The sequence below is a fragment of the Lasioglossum baleicum genome, chromosome 3, assembly GCF_051020765.1.
Source record: "Lasioglossum baleicum chromosome 3, iyLasBale1, whole genome shotgun sequence".
Lineage (NCBI taxonomy): Eukaryota > Metazoa > Arthropoda > Insecta > Hymenoptera > Halictidae > Lasioglossum > Lasioglossum baleicum.
Genome location: NC_134931.1, coordinates 9,705,389 through 9,726,077, shown reverse-complemented (window position 1 = coordinate 9,726,077; position 20,689 = coordinate 9,705,389). Strand labels below are relative to the sequence as shown.

Below are 20,689 nucleotides of genomic sequence, written 5' to 3'. Positions count from 1 at the left end.
AAAAGTTGAAATTTGTTGGACAGTGTAATTTTTCATCCGACTTTTGCGCTTCGCCTGTTGTAAAATAAATGTGTACTGACATTCACAAAGAACTTTCTCTGTCCAGGAGACAATTCGCACGAAAATTCACACTGCTCGAAAGAAGTATACTAAAAGCACATGGTACTCGACGCTTTTATAATGATTCCGCTATCAGGCATCTCCCCCACCCCTAAAACCTTGTCGGTACTTCCAAGGACCTTTTTTCGGCGAAAATCCCGTTCGCACCAGTAGTTCCTACTCAAAAACTCGAGTTTGTACTCCACTTTCTTTTCTTCCCCATACCACACCCTTTAAAAATGTGGATATAACCTACACCTGACTGGTATATGTATAACCCAACTGAACCCAACTGAAAGGCTTTTACTTACACTTTCAAGTTTGTATGAATTTTCCAAACGAGTCGCGCACACAATGAACACTTTTTAAAGTTTGTATTAATTTTTCGAATGGGTTTCACACACAATAAAAGATCACGGGGTGACGGAAGATGCGAAACGCGGTCACAAGAATTTAATTAACATGTGACATCGAGCCGCCGATAAATCCACACTTGTGCATTATACTCCCATTGCACTTAACTGATACCCTGTCGCAGGTTTTCAGATAGGATTAACGGTAACGTCCGATTGAATTACACCATGGACGTATTCGACCCATTTTGGGCATTTGTTTCAACCATCGAGCGATCGCTCGATACGTATTAAGTAATATAAGCTGTCGCTGTTGTCTGTTGTTAACCGGATCCCTACTGATAGGATTCACTGTGCTCCGTTAAAAACGAATTTAATCAGTTTCCTTCTGGCAACAATCAAGGAAGAATGCTTCATTTAATCATCCTGCACAATGATTTCAATTACTACTAAAAAAAATGACAAGGAAACTACAAAGTCGGTTGTTCATTAAAACTGAATTTCATCATTCCAGCAATAATTGCTGAAGAAAGCTTCATTACATCGTCCTCCTCGAGACCTCGACGATAGCTAGTAAAAAATTGACTAAGACACAGAAAAGATGGCTGCTGATTCTATGCATTTATAACAAGAACGAATAGGATAAATGCTACACGGTGACAGCTACACAAGAGCTACGCTGTCGTATTCTTCTCAATTCATCAAAATGATTAAGAAAAGAAATACATTACATATTCGTGTATGTGTAAAAGAGAGCCAAGATTTTGAATTGTAATGTCTCACGCAATAACCAACAGCGTGAAAACAGAGTCTGTGTAGAGTGAGAACAATCTTGTATTAGAAATTGCATGATACAATAAGCGTCAATTTCTCCAATGCACTGAAAGAAACAACGTTTACAACCGCACGCAACAAACTTCGTAAGTTCGAGCATGAGTTTCCACCTTTTACGTTCTGCTAGTGAAAGAACGATCGCTCTAACGTTGAGTTAATTTTTAAGAAGATCGTGATGGAGGCGTTAAGTTAGTTTCCGAGACAAAGTGCACGAGAGCCGCGGAATAAACGGCGAGCTCGGTATGATTACATCGGATGTCCCATAAAAAAACTGCAAAGGCGTTCTCTGCAAAGGGTAGTAAAAGGGAACGGAGGTGGAGATAAAACTTTTCTAATAATACGGGGGATGAACGACAAGGGATGAAATAAAATCAATCTTTCCTCCCCTTGCGTTTTCGAACAAAATTCGCAAATGTAAATCACATTCACGGCCAGTTAAATATCAGACAAATTTTCATCGCAACTCGTTGCTTCGGTTAGAAGTTGATGTTTCGTGGGGGGAGAGAGAGAGAGAGAGAGAGGCTGGATCGCCCAAAGCTAGGAAACGTAAAATAACAAGCGTCGTCTGGCTACGATAACGTTTTATGGTTTCGCGATACTACGGGGGAGAAAGTTTTCCAGTGAGGAAAATATCTTCGTCCGTTTTGCACGCCTCTGTTCCGTTACGCCGCGCTTATCAGATAGAGCGTTCGTGTTCAAACTGTCTCGCGGTAATGACGGTGCAAATGCACCGGGTGGTCGGTTAGTATCATCGTATAGCAGATGATTATCCTGGGGAAGTGTGGAGCGAAATCGTCTCGGGCTTCGGTTTTAAGTCTTGAAGAAGTTTTAGTGTTTTGGAGGCTACATTTTTTCTGCGATCATTTGCATAATAATTTATTTAATATTTTTAACATTGCAACTGTATAGGGGCCGCTTTCGAGAACCATACAGGTGATAATAGAGGCATCTGCAATTTCATTTGTCAATTAGTTTTAGTGTATTTTCGGAAATACCTTTTCTAGACGAGTTCTGAAAATACCATTCGGTTCTATGGCAATTTACATAGCCGTGATATTTTATTTAATATTTTTAAAACATTGGAATTTTACAAGGAACATCTTTGAGCACTATACAGGTGATGATAGAGCCATCAGCAATTTTATTTGTAAATTATTTTTAGTGTTAAAGTAACATTTGATTCTACGGCACTTGATATAGCTGCGATATTTTATTAAATTTTTTGAACGCTAAAGATATAATAGTGGACCATTGTGACAACTATAAAGTTGATGATAGAGCTATGTGCTACTTTATTTGTGAATTATTTCTACCGTATTTGTGGACGATATCAATCAAAACGCAGCAGCGTTCTCAGGAGCGTTCGCGTCTATGATAAATGAGCTGGCGGAACGCGTGCACTAAATGATGAATTGTAAAAGATTTGCCGTGGTGGTGTGCAATTTTGTAACAGCTAAGTGAGAGAACTTAACGTAGTCGTGTCAAACACACGTCGGGGCTTGCCAGAGGTGTCTTGCACACTGCTGTAACATGCAACTAACGCGTCATGCATCGGAACACCCTAACTTCACGTTTCGACCCTGTTTCTTGCAGCTAATAGAACGCTGTATGATCGCGGATAGATTGCGCTTGCTATTATGTCATGCAACATTTTCTGTGAAATGGAAATCCACATCGTTTGCAATTCGTTCATTAACATATATGCGAACTCAAATTTTGTTACGCAGCTTTACACTAAAATTCAACTGACTCTGTTACTCTCTGCTGTAAGCTTGCTACACTTAAAAAAAACTTTCTACATATTGTACATTGTTAGACGTGTTGCTGGTTTTCTAATAAATGGTATTACCTCTCTGTCCATTTTATAACTGATGAAAATTATTTGCGAATACTACTGTCCCTATCAAAGTACTTGACTGATAAAAAAAGTAGTTGAAAATATCACTGTCTCTATCAAAGTACAAATATAATCTTTGAATTATTGAGATTGGATGTTCAAACTGAAAATTACGAGAAAATGATAAGCTTCTTGCAGGAAATACAAAAAGTGAATGTTCGTTATAAACGTTTCGTTAAAGGTTTCTCACCGATCAAGGGAGAAAAGCGGCAGGTAACGCGTAATTGCAACATTTATTAAATAATTACCAGTCGTCTGAATCGTTCAATGGCAATTAATCTCGGCGAAATGGCCACTTCATTTAGTTGGACTTGCGGAGAAAGAGGGTTTTCAAACGCGCAAGAACTCCAGTCCCGCGAAATACCATGGCGAAAGCCGCGAGCATAATTAATGCGCGCGCGAAAAAACACTGAGGATGGAGAGAATACTTGCAAGAACCGACTTCAGATTTATATCCGTGAGATTCTTCAACTGTCTGGCTTGCTAAAGAATAAACGTGCTCGCATTTTCTATAATATTTATAGCCATCGAAATAAACATAACTTACAATTAGTTCAACCTTAGAAAGATTCTAACAGTCTAAACAAATTTTACTGTATACATTTTTGGGAATTTTTGTTCTTCAAAACTAAAAACGATTATTTTAAGCGACCTGTGAGTTTATCTCATAAAACGAATATATAATTAACCTGCTAACAACAATTTTACCCTCTCCGATATCTCTTTTTCTCTCATTTCTGTTCCTTCTCCGGTTGTTATTCCATCCCATTAGAATTTACTGCAAAGTTGTTTAAACTACGCTTCCATTCTGCGATTTAATTAATTCCACACGAGCGGGACAATTATCAAATAATTACTAGGGAGTTTTTAATAAATCAATTCGGCGCGTGTGCCAGTTTATTTTCCTGTATCTTTCGGGACGGCTGTGAAGTCCGTATAAATAATTTCCGACGATTTCGGTTGAATAATTCCCGGCCTCTTTAATCCTCGTGCAGTTTTCGACTCGATTTTAGTTCAAAGCAGATCTTTCCTCTCTTAATTGCAATTTTTCCTGCTGAAATACAAGTTATACGAACTGTTGTTGTTAAATACGTTAATATACAACAATCGACCACGAGTTATGAAATAGATTCTTTTGAGAATTGGTAATCAGAATTGATCAGAATTGAATGTGAACTCTGATTTAATTATCGAAATGTAAATGTTCTAATTTCCTCTACGGTGCGCATTAAAGGGAATAATTAATCGTGATTGATATTTTCGAAGGGTCTTTTCAGGAAATTCAATCGTACAGCCACGATTTCCGTAAATATGATGCCCTAGAAGAAAGCCGTAATCATAACTCTATTTCTTCGCTGTTCACTGCAATGAAACCTCGTTTATGGTTCGTAATTTTATAACGGCACACTGTCCGCTCCCATTCGAGGCGCAAAATTTTCAAAGTCTATCCGACGTTAAATGATCGATCTTGCTGAAAAAATTATCTGCGCCTTTGGCATCGCGAATATTATGAATTCTAGCACACTGCGATTTTACAAAGGTATTTCTAAAGAGTTGGATTACGGGATTCTGTAAAAAGAAGGTGTCTCATCGAAAAGGAATATTTCGTTCTCAAGGGGAAGCTAGGCGAGCAGATTTAATAACAATGAATTAAGCGTCCACAATTCGAGAAACGCGCGACATATAAACTCGAGCTCGCCGAGAAATAACTCTGCTCTCCGCGATCGTAAAATAATACAGCAGAACCCCCATTATAACACTCGCCGCCATCATTTCCAGTGGTAATTGACAGAGAGCTTCTCCTCGGTATGTGAAGTGTTTGTACTAGCGATCAAAAGAGTTATGAAACTTTTTAATAGGTTCTATTTAGACCATGGACGGTGGAAATTGTTTTTTGAAAAACGTCCACGCGTCGTAAGTTCCGCGGAGTACCAATAAAGAAAAGTTCCCGAAAGAAAAAGTTCTAGTTTGAATACAACTTGCGACAGATAACGCGAAAAATTTGTCCTTAACAGGAACCGGAAAATCATCGATATTTGAAAAGTTGGATACTGAGTACCACTGATGAATATTGAATATTATTATTCCAGTTGATTCGATATTCTGAACATGCTATTTACGTGAAACGTTGATGCATGTAATTAACATTTGAAAGCTCATTTTCGATTCTTTTATAGAAACTTTTGAAGTATTTTACCAATAAAAACTGTTGAAATGCACGCAATTCAGGTTGAAAATTTGTTTGACATGTGTGCGTAGTTGAACACGATTTTCCGCATTTATTAACGAGCCGTTGTAACGTCCATAAGTAACGATAATGCAAATTCATGATCGGATTAAGCGAAATTATGGACAAACTGGAATAATGAACGTGTGAAGCTTACAGTCAGTGAAAAAGACGTAGACGATTATATTTTAGGGGATATGAAAACTGCCATAAAATTCCACAGTTTAATTAAGATTTTCGACAATTTGTATTATGAATGAATATACAAATGAATATATAGATGAATATTTAAATGAATGTATAAATGAATATACGAATGAATACATAAATAAATATATAAATTTATAATGAATATACACTAATTCATCCAGGAAATTATTAAAAACAAAGCAGATCTAATCGTTTCACTAATTCCTCATAACTCCGTCAACAGTGAAGCATCGTAATCAATGTACACATACATCGAATAAATTCATATATAATAGACAACAAGAATAAACACATAGGATATAGAAAATATAGAAAAAATGTCGAATAAACACACTAATCCGTCTAGGAAAATATTAAAGGCAAAGGAAGCTTTCTAATCGCTCCAGCAGAACAAAACCGTGCAACAAGAGTCGGAAAACAAACCCCGGAGACTTATTCCAGTGTTGGGAAGGCAATTCCGCGGAACAAACGGCGAGGTGAACGTGCCATTAATTTCGAGTGTCTCCGTTATTCTGGATTTTCATAAGCATCTGCGACGACGACAATCTATTTACGGAAAGCGTTGTTTGCGAAGGCGATTCGACGGGAAACAATTGTTGCCGCGGGATCACTCGCGAGCCGGTGCATTCAACCGGCACTTTCACTTGGAAACAGGGATTCTCGTCGCGAGGCTGTCTCGGTTTTCAAATGGGGAACAGAGAGATAGAGAGAGAGAGGAGAGAGAGTTCTCTCCCTCGCTAAGTGGCGAAATCGTTCGTTAATTAAATCTTCTTCGACTCGGTGACCTCTCGGCTTAACACGCGTCCCTCTCACAGCTGTTCTCGCTTTACGCGAGATCTCAGTCTCATGCTTGAACGATACTGTTCCTGATCGGGGCCATGAGCTCGGGAAATCTTTAGGCTTTATTCTTCTCAATCCTTGTGGAAACCGCGATTGCTCTAATTACCGAAGACGTCTCATTCGTTTACGTTCTGACGAAGAACTGCGATTTTTATGAAACTGGAACACGGAAATTCATGTTTTCGACTGAGTAAGAAAGAACTGTGATATTGTGACTGTCGTCTTGTCTGGTTAGAGTACACTGTTGTAAACTACTGTGTGTTCACTGAATGTTTTATTTGCACACTGTTTTGTTCATTAAACACAGCATCTTATCAATCATTTTGACGTAGTTCTAGTATTAAATGGAACCAATTATGTAATCAACATTCGAACATTCTGATCAATGTACATGTGTACAATGAAAAAAAAACATTGTATGTACAATGAATAAATTCATATAGGATAGACTACACACTAATTCGTCCATGAAATTAATAAGGTGTAAAACAGAAGTTCAAGAAAAATGTGTGATCTTTTTTTAAAATAAGGTAAACGTTTGAATATGCTATGAATATGCTGAATATGCTGTTCTATATTTCACTTGCATATTATACATCGATAAAATCCACAGTCTAATTGTAATGCAAGTAGATTTATTATCGTTCGTTTTTCTGCGTGCAAAATTTGTATATTTTAATTGCACAGAATGTAATTAATTGTCGACGGTCTCGGAAGCATTCTACAGCAGTTGAAAGTTGAATTAAAAAATTCAGGGACACATTTACGCTCTGAAAACGATGAAAAAAAATATTATATGTATTGTTGAGAAAATCTCTGAAATTTTGAAGCAGAGACCACGTATAGAAAAATGTCGCTGATTGCGAAATGACAAATGCTCTGTTGCATGAAAATATCTGCGAAGATTTGAAAGAAGGATGCGAGAAGAAATTTTGAGAATGTTCACCAGACGGTCAAGGATTTTCTGAAGAAACTTCGAGAGCCCCAGTAGCGATTCTGATCGATTGGCCAATGAAATTCGCCGAAGTAACGATAACGACTCGTTACACAGCTGATCGCGAGCGAAAGAGACACAACGCGTTTCTGTTAAGAGGAAATCCAATAAACGAAACCAGAACCGAACCGAGGCGAAACCGGCTCCCGCGTTTCGAATCGAGGTACAATTAGTTCGGAATTTATTTACCTTGAACAAAAGGTTCTCGGGGCTGCGGTGCACGTTGCCGACGTCGTTCCTTTCATCGTGCTCGTTAGAAACTCTAACAACGGTCATAATTAACCGTTTAATTTAGTGGGAACAGTAGGAGGGAAAGAGTCACTGATATTCACAGGGAAAACCATCGCCTCGTCCGACGTTTCGAGGCCCCTTTAATATTCATTTTCCATCCGCTCGGGCGCCAAAATTTAATCATAACGAGTGCTTCAAGTGTTCAACATGAAACTTAGAATATTTATGGGATGCACCGTAACGTTATTTTATTCGATCGATGCAAAATTAGCTTGGAGTGATGGAAGTAATTAGTAGATTGTGGATCTTGAAATAGATTCACAATAATTTCATTGCTTTTAGAAAGACTAAAAATAATGGAATATTAATACATACAGTGTGAGAATGAAAATGATTTAAGGGAGGAGGACTTTATAGAATATGTATGGCAGGCATGAGATCCAGTTGTTTTATTCGATGTAAAATTAGTTTAGGAATGAATTAGTAGATTGTAGATCGTGAAATCTTCAAGTAGAATCCCATTTTCAATCATTATTTTATGCATAATTCAAGCCGTTAAAATATATCTTGGTATAATAGATTTTGAAGAAGACAATTATTTAGAGGAGGCAGACTTCATTAATTCATTAATTAAATATATTAATGATGATTTTAAGATTGGGAATTATTTAATACGTGTGGTATTTAAGATATTCGTAGCAGTGAAATATTAATATGAACAAAGTAAGCAAAATTGTACGATTTTGACTTATGCTGTTCAAATTCGATTCTTAAAAGACACATGACTTTGTCTTTCTCTTTAGAAGCAAGTAGAAAAACAACAAATTAATCAAACTTACTCAGAAATTCTTAGAAACTGAACGTCAATATTTATTTTTAAGATAAAGAAACATTTAGAAACAAGTATGAAACCTTAAAAATTTCTACAAAATCTACAAATAAAACAGTCTTACGTTACAGTCTCAGAGTGTATCAGAACACTGTAAAATTTCTCACTGATCGTATGAGAAGTTGACGTAGTCTTTAAAACAAAAGAACTTATTCAATATAAAGTATAGATAAAAAATCAGGGAGAACAGCGATAAAGACATGTTGCAAAACCATTTCCGAGTACGGTACGAGCGCTAAACGGCTCCATATTTCCGAATCCGTTCGGAACGTCTCGGAACAGTCGTTCTTTTTGCAGTATTTATCAGGCCACGTAGAAGAAAGGTTTCTTTGTCCCTGTTTTTTATGCAAATGCGTCGGCGGGCACGTTTCGTTACAAACGAGTCTGCTACCCGGTGAGAAATGGCGCGATAAATATAAAAGATCCTTTACGCGGATAGATTTGTTGCTTGGAACGACGCGACGGAAGAAACTCAGAAGAACTTCTCCGAGGAGAGCGAACTAACATTTAACTTCCGCGAAAAGTTTCGAAGCTTAATCGACTCGGCGTAACCGACTTATCTCGATGGGAGCACGTGATGATCTTTCCGAATGCCGAGAAACGGAAAGGTTCGACAGAAATTCTTGTTGTCCTGCATACAGGACGTGTTTTATTGTCGGTCGCGCCGGGCCGGCCAGCCTCGTCTTAGAAAATTAGTTTCGTTCCCGTACGGTGCTCGAATTTCACGCTCGACGGGCAGAACGCTGCGAGTTTGAAGCTACGAGTTCACTTGAAAACGAATCGTGCCCGTGACAGTCTGTTAATCATCAACATTTTTATTTCGGATAATTATTTCAGGAAAATCCGCGGATTTCTCTTCGGTAATTTAGTTTGAAATTGCGAGGTCGATATATAGAATTTATTTTAATGATGGTAGATCGCGAATATTTTTATTGCATTTATGGTAGTGTATGAGAATCTTTAGAAAATTATAAAATGAACGATTTAGGGGAATTTGGTAGTGTTATATTTTATTTTCTATTTTACGGGAACCATCGTGAAATACTATTTCTTTTTGCTGTCTTTACGTCCTTCGTTTTGTGTCTTTGAAAATAAAAAGTGTTTGCATTGATTTTAAGACACTTTTTAGTATGCCCACTGCTGTAAATTGTTTTTTATCCCCATTAAAATCATTCCCGTTACTTTTCAGTTCGTTTAAATCGAAGTGGCTCAATCCATGAAGATCAGATCTTCAAAAAGTGAGTTAAAAAATCTGTGAACAAAGATTGCAGCGTAAAGATTTGAAAGAGGAAATACAGGAACACGAAGGCCGTGCATTCCAGATAAACATCGTATTTTCTCGTCGCGTCGCGTCGTTTCGGCGCGGTGACAAACAATTCGATTATACGGGGAGGGACGATTCTCTTTCGCTTCTATTAACGAGCCAATTCAATTCGCCGAGGCGCAAGACAGAAACTATTTTCTTCGAGTCGACGCAGAACGACTGTTATTCCCGGGTCTCGGCATCGTTGCACCCCACAAAGCAGTTATTGAATCTTTCATGAACGGCACTCCGTCCTGGCTGCGGGGTTGATTAAATTTGGAAAAACCTCCGGGCCGTCTGGAAGAAGTTCACGGTCCTTGTCTTTCACTCTCCTCGGGGGTAGAACTCGATGGCTACCAGGGGCTAAGTTGTCGGCAAGTTGCTATCAGTTAGGGAGAGTTCTGCCCTCGAAAGCAACTATCAAGAGTTACCTATCCTTCTGGGAAGTGTGTGGTTGTTGTGTCTGGGTCGACTTCAGAGCGAGACACGGTGAGTTAGGCTCTCGGGACCGAACTTATGCTCCCCGGGGTCTATTGAGTAGCTCGACTAATTCTACCGAGTTTCTACCTGCGCGCGAAAGCGAAACTGACCTCGCGAATGTGTTTGGTGTCTGATCAACGTTGCAATATTTCACTTTGTCATCGTCACTTTTTCATTTGTTGTTTAAACCCCTGCCGTACCATTTTTTCTACAGTTACAGTGATTAAGTAGTAGAAGGGAAAAGAAAATGTATAATTTTCCTATGACTACATTTATTTGGATGCTTAAATATGGATTACAAACGAATCAAAAATTTCATTTCTTCTAAATATAAACACATATAACATTCATATTTGTTAGACTTTGTTAAAATCGTCATGACGAGTCTGACTCGTTAAAATACGGCAAGGGGTTAAGTCTCGTACACTGAGGAATAGTTGCATGAAAGAGCCTAAACGTTTCCGACGGTGGAGCCTGGGTCCATTTCGACCCAAAGTATCAAAATCGTCATTCCCTTATTCAGGTCCTGGCGCATTAATTAAGCGAACAAGCCCTTTGTATTAGGGGCAATGAAAACATGACTACAAGAAATTAATTTTTATGGTGTAGACACTGAATAATTGAAAACACGAACGCGAAGTGTCTGATCAATGTAGGACAATTTCACTGAATCGTCGTCACCGATTTTGTACTTATAATTTCATGAATGTGGAGTTTTTGAATTTATAACAAAAATGTATAATAAAACAATGAAAACCTCAGAATAATTTAAGAATACTATTATTTTATTCACAACTATTATAATTAAACACCCTTATTGATTTCGTCGGAAATCGATTACAAATGAATAATGCAATGCTCCCCAACGAAACAGAAAATAATCAGTAGTCACTGGAGCAACAAACACTGAAATAATAATTCAGTTTACACGCAAAAGCAGTCCATTATATTATATGGTGCGATTACTCGTGCCATAATAACACCGTATCTCGGCGAGCGGCGCGCAGCGAATTATAAAAACGTTGAAACTGGCGCAAGCAATCCGTCGGGAATGTAAACAGGGCCGAATAATATGAAATAATAACGCGCACGTGTCCTGGCAATGCGTTCCATTTGCTTTTTATTATCGCCGAAACGTTTTGTCCCGTAGTGATTGCCCACGCAGCCGAATCGTTATCGCAATTCGTCGTTCCATTGAATTAGGCGATTCATCGTTCGATCAAACAACCTGGCCAACGATTCGGTGATGATCAAAGGGTGTTTACAGTCTGGCCTCTCCGGATCGTGATATCCGCTATCACCGTTTTTTTTCACTTTTTTCCCTCTGTTTGTTTCTGATTTCGTTTTCACCGCGCGTACAAAACTCATCTCCCCGGATATTCCCAGTGAGAGGGGTGCAGGGACAAGGTTTATCGATCATGGCAATCTGAATTGCGACTTCCTCCCCCGCGATTCCCAAAAGTAAATCGCCGGCGACGATCGCGATCCCGTATTCATGACGATAACTCGGATGAAAGCTTGACGGGGAGTCACTTTAATGGATTTTACGTTAATTAAAGCTTGAGAGTTTCCTCGAGCGACGACTTTCCTGATAATTTTCACTCTTTCTCAGCTGACTCTGATCCTTAATTTCCCATCGTCCCCATCGAGGATGTAGCCGATTGCAGAAACTGCATATATATATTCGACAAATCCGCGAACGGAAAAAAACCGGGAGTTTGCACACTTTTCTTGGAAAAAGAAATGACCGGCATTTTTTTAACAGTTATCGCGGAATCAATGAATCTTCGAGAACCTCGATCTTCTGCATTGAACGTTCTTTTAACTTTTGAAACTCGGTGAATACATTGAAATTGTAGCAGTTCTTGTATTTGTTCCTTTTTTAATATTTTAGATACAATATTTACATTTATTTACAAATGCGGACTCCATACGTGTTCTATATGATGTCGTTATAGTACAGTCATTGCGACAAACCATTCTCACATTTTGCTAAACGATTTCACACGGTCCGGCTGTATATCAAGAATTCAGTGAAACAGTCAAGTACTGATCAGACTTCCACATGTTTCCAATTTATCGCTCGATTCAATTCGTAGAATCTCATAGATCTCCAAATAAAATATACAAATTGTAGTGTGACGTACACATTTTCCAAAAATAAATGATAAAACGTTGCAACAGCAATTACTTCACTCACATTATTGAGGTTCACGTATTATTAATATTATTACGCACATCATAACGTTGCAATTATTATTCAGAACGCGGAATTATCAAGGGCAATATTAATTATCACATACCAATGAGCGGATTGTCGATCTCCGTGCATTTCTCACATTTTCATTAACGACCGTCCTTCAAACTTTTGCCTCCTTTCTGCCACAGAAATCTTCATCTCGGGCAAATAAATATTCGATCTTCCTATCGAGTATTTACTTTATGGAGAAAATACGAGGTATTTTCGATACAATGTACATATAATATAACATATAATGAAATATTAGTAGACTTTGAATATTTATTAGAGTTTACTGCGAAGTTTTAATAATTGCAATGAGCTGAAAAATAGCGCGTCGATATTTTAAAATTCTTTTAAGCGTTCTATTTGCTATTATACCAAATTCGCAGTCTAATTATTACCTATCAGTGCAAACACTTCTGCTTATTTTCTATCTCTGTAAGTCCTTCGATCAACCAAATAAATCTGTCTTCACCCTTTCAACTTCGACGAAATTAATCTATGAACACAGGGGCTCTAATCTATGGAAACAGAGACTCGCATAAACATTCGCAGCCGGTTGGTGAGTCCTGGTTCTGGACGGAGAGTTTCCCGACGCAACGTGCGAGCAGAATGACCAACGATCTTGATACTGAAATGAAACCGGCCGGCGCGCGACGCGACGCGCCCCACGAGAAATTGAAAAAGAAATTGGAAAACCTAGAAAAGTGTAAATCGTGAATGTAACATTCTGCCCTATCTTTGCGGATGCGTTCAGAGCTATTCATCTTGTCGGCGAACGGCATGGAACTGAAACAGCAATCCAGATTACTGCAGCTAATAAATTCCCTGCCTGGCTGCCGCGCACTGCAGTGGCCCGACGTTCGAATTCAACCGATGAAAATACAACAGAAAACCAACGGGAATGCATTGGTGTACTTATTGCCGTTCCGGGATTATCGTAAGTTTTTGCTGCTTTCGCAATCTTGCCGGTAGCTGCGATTTTTTCGATGAAAAATCTCTGCAACATTACAAATTCAGAACATCGGTCCATATGAGCATATATCATATGTAAACATTTATGAACACTGTTTATAGATGACGGAACAGAGAGCCGGGGTATTTTTTAATGATTCTTGAACAATTTTAGAACCACCTCGTTTGGTTACTCAACCCTTTCAGTGCCAAATAACGACACTTGTATGATGGCTGCGCTGGCTGCACTTCTGAAAAGTGGTTGATTTATTCTAATTTAGAAATTTCTAACAATATTAGAATCTTATATTATTCTAATTTATGGAGTCTTCTTATCATTAATTTGGGTATGCATTTTTCCCTCAGGTTTAATGTTTTGGTCAGCACTAAAAATTAATTGATTACGTTTCTGAAATAAGAATAGTGAAGATGGGTCTTTTAAAAGTTGTTTGTGAGGATTGTTTATGTCTCATGAGTGCCAGAATGGTAGATCAAGATTGAGTAATCTCAGTTGGAAATTAGTTTATCACCTTGAATCAGAGAAAGATGCAAAGTTGCCTTTATTATACGAGAACAGGATCAATAAGTCTCTCGATCCGACAATGCATCGACTTATTTCACTCGACGAAGTATAAGAGTGGAATTAACATGCATCTTGTACGAATTTCACAGCTGTATGGCTGCTGTCGTTGACAAATAATCAGGGTGCAGAACTTTGCACTTGACGGTATTCTCTCAAAAGGGATTGGCACTCATTCTTTAATAAGTACCTCTTTTTTTATGAAACATGGAAGTGTTCGGGATGCTAATTGAATAGACAGCTTTGTGTAAATACTGTACGTATAGCGTGCCTGTTATTAGCCCTGGATCACATTGTTCTTTAACAAGGTATTTATCCAACCATATATAAAAGATCGGCGCTGATATAGTAAAATAGTTCATTCATTTGCTCAATATTTAGACATACCCACATTTCAAATAATTCAATATCACCACCAGAATGCCCAAATTAAAAATAATTTGCCCGATTATACTGCAAGAATTCAGCATGGTACAAACAATGCAGCCTCTAGAAAAGCCTTTTTGTCCACTCGAGCCCGTCTAAATGAAAAACAGCGCATTGTTGCGCGAAAACAGAGGACAACAGTGTCGAAATACTTTGCCACGGGGACCGGCACGTATTATATTTCACCGTGCGAGTGTCCAGTGATTTACGGCGAGTAATATGGACACCAATTTGCCGCATATTTTCGGTGTGCAGGTGCCATGCCGGTCGCACAAACGCCCACGCCGGAAAGCGAAGAGGAAATTGCCGTCCGGCGCGGCAACGGATAGGGTCTTTGCAAGTCTTGTAAACTCTTCCGAAATTGACCGCGTTGTTTCGCGATCGACATGCTCTTTGAGGTGCAAAAGCGCGGAAAATTCGACGATGGTGTAATGCACGTAACAAGGTGGACCGAGCGACATGCGACTGTGTCCACTTTCCTGCCCACGAGAATATTTCATCCGGTTCCGGAAACACCGGCAGACAACAAAAACACATATATACAGCACGGTGTACACATGGAGCGCAAACACTCACATTCTGGCCAGTTAAATCTCACCTCTCTCGGGCAAAAATCTTCTCCACGTTTCCCTTTCTAACTGTCCGCTATAGCTCGCGTAAAACCAACGGGATTTAATACTGTGAGATGAGGACAGCTTCGTGTGTGTGAGAGCGTGCGAAGGTAAAAAGATCCTAGGAATTCATAGGGATTCGTCTTTGTGCCAAGAAAAGGTCTCGTAGTTTGAAGAACCGTGGTTGTGCTTATTGTTAGTTTTAAAATTTTTCCTAATTTCACTTTGTTTCGTATTTCACAGATAATTAATTAAACAAAGATCGATGACGACAAAGTGAAATAGTCATTAGACATATGATATAGTAATCATTAAAACGTGACGAGGATATTGCGGGATTTAATACTGTGGAGTGAGGGCAGCTTCCTAAAAGTGTGCCGAGAAAAAAAGATCCTAGGAATTCGTAGTCTTTGTGCTGAGAAAAGGGTTCCGCAGTTAGAGGCTCGTGGATGAATATGGAATCTCGAAAGATTAAACTATTGTAAACTTTTTCTTTCCCAATTTAGTAACAGCCGCTTGCAAATTGACTCTTTGAAGGTACTACTAATAATTACAAGACCCTCTTGCATGTTAGAGACGCTGAGGGTAGTGTTCAGTCCAATTCATTGTATCAAAGTGAACTTTGTCAAAGAGAAAGTCTTTGATCCAAGAATACACTCTCGATAGTAAAATTGTACGTGGTTGGAAAAAATTTAATTCAGAAAAGAATGTATCTAAATGTCTATGTGGTTCCATTATTGACTGTTAGAGTTCATAAAGAATTCAACACGAATAGGTAACCAATTGTACTTCACGGGATTTAATTTTTCTGTTTAAGAAGTGTCGAGCAGTACACCTTCAATAATATCGATTCCCGTTCTGCAACACTTTCCGTCCTTTTAAAAAAAGAAAAGGGTGGAGAGATATATTAAATTTAGACTGCGAAGCCAGTTCATCAAAAAGTTCTGCATCATTTATCGGCGCGCTTAACGAGCAACAAAATCCTTTAAATTAAAACACTGTCCTCGCTGAAAATTCCATGCTGTCCTCATTTAAACAACTCATCTCTAATTCGAATTGGTTAAATCACATTGTCAGAAGTGATTTGCTCAGTTCCAATTAAGGGATTGTAATACATTGGAATAAGATCAAATACAGGACATCCTTCCGTAAAATGTAAAAAGGATTACTGTCACCGGAATATTTAAAAAATCGATCATATTTTAAAATCTTCACCAAAAAATGCACATTTCCTGAAGCAATGAGATGATAATCATTAGTAGACCATGGATTTTATGCATTTATGATAAAAATAAATTGCTGTTTGAGACCATAGGAAGATTAAAAGAATTGAAGATTATCAATATATTACTTTTGTTGGATTATCAATAAGTTACAAGCACAATGAGCTTATTGTGCGTTGTTAAAAATGAATCAATAAATTGTAAACAGAGATTTCGAAGTATTTATGGAACGGTCTAAACAGAGCGTATTCTAAACAGAGATTACGAAGTATTGAATTTGATACATTGTTTCAAGAGCCGGACTGTGGGTCTAATCTAAACAGTCTGGAGATATGAGGGGACCCTAGTTTCCTTTCATGGTTCCAAAGGTTTTCCTATCGGGATCAGTCGCAGCTAAGAATTCGTAGAGTAAAGAGCTTCCACCTGCGCCGTATAATGTAGAACAGTTTTATATTAAAAGTGCCAGTATACTTTTCTTAAAACCCACTTCCAATAACTTTCAATGTACTAGACTTATTGAAGAAAGGAAGAAATCCCTAATCTTTATTTCACATAATGATCCGCAGTCTAAGGTACCGTGCTGAACCAAACGAGTTAGAAAAATCTCCATAGCAACGTTCCGAAGAGACAAAAAGAAAAAAGCAAATCGAGGGCAGGAAGCGAAGTTCAATGACACGGAAAGCGAGATTCGTGAAAGAATCCTGTCACTATTAAATCTGCGCGAGACTATGGCGTTCAGAGGGAATGGTCCCGTCATAAAAGTGGCTCGTAATATTTCCAAGTGTCGATGAAGCTCTTTTTAACCTAAACAGAGCCTGTATTCCCGGGCGCAGTGCATGGTGTCTGGCTGTCGGACAGGAAAGTTTTCAGGGCGCCGCGCCGGTCACATATATCTTGAAGGTAATCGTCGGGAACGGCACGGAGGACTATAGCGGCCGGCTATCGTCTGGCAGGAAGACCATAGCCGCCGCCACCTTTTCACGAACCCAATTTTCATTTAACGACCGTCACTTCGGAGGACTCTTCCCCCTGGTTCCTGTTCCTCTGTTCCACGTTGCTTTCTGGACAGAGGAAGAGGGCGAAACGAGGCGGAAATCAATGGAGGAGGCAAACCTCCGAAGCACCGAATTCGATTTTCGAGGCTGTCCTAGCACGGCTGCCTTTGGTTAACCGGGTTGCTGGTGTTCACACTCGCACCTGCTCGTTCCTGTGGACCTGATAGAAGTGATTTTTATTCGAGGCGGTTCCATTCGGACCCCTCTTCATCAACGGGGACATATGTGTCTCTGTTTCCGAGCGATTTTGATTTAACGAGATCAAGGGAGAAAACCGGTTTGTCTCCTGCACGATTCGTCTTCGTTTAATGTACTATACTTTGAAGAGAGAACGTAGCAGTGACATGTTGAAAGCGATTTTTAATTATTGAGACCTAATTCAGGCTCATGTTAAGTGTGAATCTTTCGTGCTTTATATTCAGCTAGGTTCAGACAGGAGAACCTGGTCGTTTCTCGCATGATTCATTTTGGTTTAATATTGTCTGATGAAAGAGTGCTGAAGTGACTAGTTGAACTTACTTTTACCTGCACGAATAATAGTCATAATAATAACCCTGGACGAACGTGTCAAAATATTCAAGAAAAATAGAATAAATTCTCCGAAATTTCTCACAAAAGTCTAGCAACCCTGAAGCCAAATCAACCCGATCCAGTGGATCCAGCAGTCTAACGGTCGAATTCTCATTGAACTGTTCCAGGGTAAGCAGTATGACGATTGTCTCGCTGAAAAGAAGAGTATCCAACCTGTGCGTGACCGTGTGGAATATTACCTAGCCGGCAGTCGAAGTTCTAGAGAGTCCGGTGTGTCCGTCTAGGAGAGATCGAGAGAGCGACCTGTATTTTAACCGATCGGACAAGAATCACTTCCGGACACTATACGCCCACGCACAGAGAGCAGCAATATCCGTGCAAGCTGTCCGTGGGGCGAGGGTGAACGGGCGACACGGGCAGAACTGCCGGCGAAGGTAATCAGATTTGCGGGAGAGTGATGAGCTCGGCGTTCCATCAGCGTTTACAACGTTTCTGTCTCCTTCCTGCCGCATCCTGTCTGTGTCCTACGGCCTCTACTCGTCCTCTATCGCGTTACTCTAGCGATCCTATATCGGAGCGAATGCTTACGCGTGTGCACACACGTCAAGGACGTCGACGACGGCCACCTTCCTGCTACCACATTTTACCGGGCCTCTCTGTCTCCCTCTTCCTCTCTTCTTCTCTGTATGGTTCTCTTCTGCTCTATAGGACTCTCTGCTTTATCCTTCTGTCTCTCTTTGTCTTCTCATCTCCTCCCATCAACTCATTGCCCATTTAATTACCCTGTACTCTCGCAGAGGGGATTGCCGCTCCTTCTTCAACCCTCGCTAGGCAGATTTTGACGATTTTAAGGCAACCATGGATAAATCTAACTTCTACTCAACAATTATATTTTTTATTTTTCTAAATCTACTTTCTCGGAATTGGTAATGATGTGAACCGACTACGAGAAAATGAAAAAGTTGTGTTTGTTCAACGTTGCAGTTACAAATCAGACCTTTCATATAGAACAATAATCAGTGGCGCGTTACTCTATGGGCAACTTGGGCAAATGCCCGGGGCCCCAAAGCAAAAGGGGGCCACGAACACAAACCAAGGTCCAAGATCTAAATTCTACGTTTTTCCCCCGGGGGCCCCGAAATTCTACTTTGCCCGAGGCCCCAAAGACGATTAACAAGTGGCAATCTCACAGTAAATATGCTATGCTTATTGATAAAAGAAATTGTACAAGGACGTCGTTGACGAAGGCCACCTTCTGTGTAACCACATTTTACGGGAGCTCTCTGCTTCCCCTTTCCCACTCCGTCCCTCTCTATATGACTCTCTCTATCTCCCCCCTTGTCACTATGACCCTCTCTCCCTCTTGTCGTCTCTCTTTGTCTCCCTCTCCCATCCCATTGCCCATTTAATTACCCTGAAAGCCGAGCGCCACGGCCGTCTGTCGTCGACTACGTCGACAGAGACCAGGCTGCTCTCGTCGGACGTTAATAATGCACTCGGATGCATCGTCGTCGTCTTCGCCGATGCGCCAGAGACACCCGGGGATCTCGTCTTTCACCTGGTAATTTTGTTTCCCGGTCGTTCTTTGACGAGCGAGAGATAGAGAAAGCAGCACGTCGCCGAAAGGTTGTTCGAGGCCACCCCGAGCGATCCACACCGAAATGTCGTTCTCCTCCATTACCAGGGGAAGTTAATACTCGCTGCATGATTCTCCGCCGAGCATAATAATGATAATGCTACTGCGGGACCAGCTATTATCGGAATTAATTGCGGAACCGTGTGCCCTGCGCGTTGCGGGACTCTTCGCCGCTCTCGATTCGAGCTGGACAGTGTTTCATGCAATTCTTGAGGGAGGCTTTCTGATTTTGTCTTTCGAGACGATTAGAGCCACGAATTTTGTACAGATTTATAACTAGGGTTTCTTGTTGTATGGAGGATTCGTACAATGTTGAAAACACTCGTGTAAAAAGGGTGGTAAATTGATTAATTTCTTCAAATTGAAATTTATTTTTTCGCCTGCAAGGTCACTTCAAGGTCATGGTGTGTAGGTCATTGAACACATCTTGTGGGGTCGCCTTCCATATCGCGTTATAAAAGAATACACGTTAAGTGTGCACTGGAGCGGAAATAGTAACATTAACAGCGCCAATCGAGGTGAACTACGAAGACAGCGAAGCACATATGTTTCTCGCAGGAAAGACACTGACAGAGAATATGAAACAGCTTGATTTTTCGATCACCCGGTCGAGCTGCATTTAGCAAAGAAGATTTTTTGATGGTCCTTTGTTGAAATATTCTCTGTATTATTGCGGGGCCCGTACAGAGCCTTTTTGCAATTTGGCTCTTGGAACTTTATAAACAACGAAAGTGTACGTTTTTATAGAAGAAATTTTTTTCTGTACACTTTTTCCAAGAAAGGGCTCTGTACACTAACCCGCAATAATACAGAGAGTATTTCAACACAAAGAGCATTTGAAAAAAGTGTAAAAGTGAAAAAGAATAAAATTTCTGGAATCGCTATCCAACCGAATCAAGAACACGAACCGCTGATGGTAACTGAGCTTAAAAGCTAAACAGAATTCTGAGGCTCAAATTTTCGCGAATTTTGAGCTCTCGAGTCACCCACTTAATTCTCACAATTATTTCGCGTTGAAACTTCTAAAATTGTGTTAACGAAGCAGCAGAATCTCTGCGCGGCTCGAGAGAGGAA

General features: G+C 39.7%; 1 protein-coding gene across 5 annotated transcripts in view; it reads left to right on the top strand.

The window, feature by feature from the left end:
- LOC143207152 (uncharacterized) overlaps positions 1 to 20,689 on the top strand; it is a 131,153-nt gene that overhangs the window by 35,250 nt on the left and 75,214 nt on the right. For 4 of the 5 annotated variants that reach the window (XM_076420299.1, XM_076420298.1, XM_076420296.1 and 1 more), the window contains one exon: positions 18,147 to 18,413. The exons of the other annotated variant lie outside the window; for it this stretch is intronic. The gene's annotated coding sequence lies outside the window, so the exon portion shown is untranslated. The remainder of the gene's footprint in view (positions 1 to 18,146; positions 18,414 to 20,689) is intronic. 5 annotated transcript variants of the gene reach the window in all.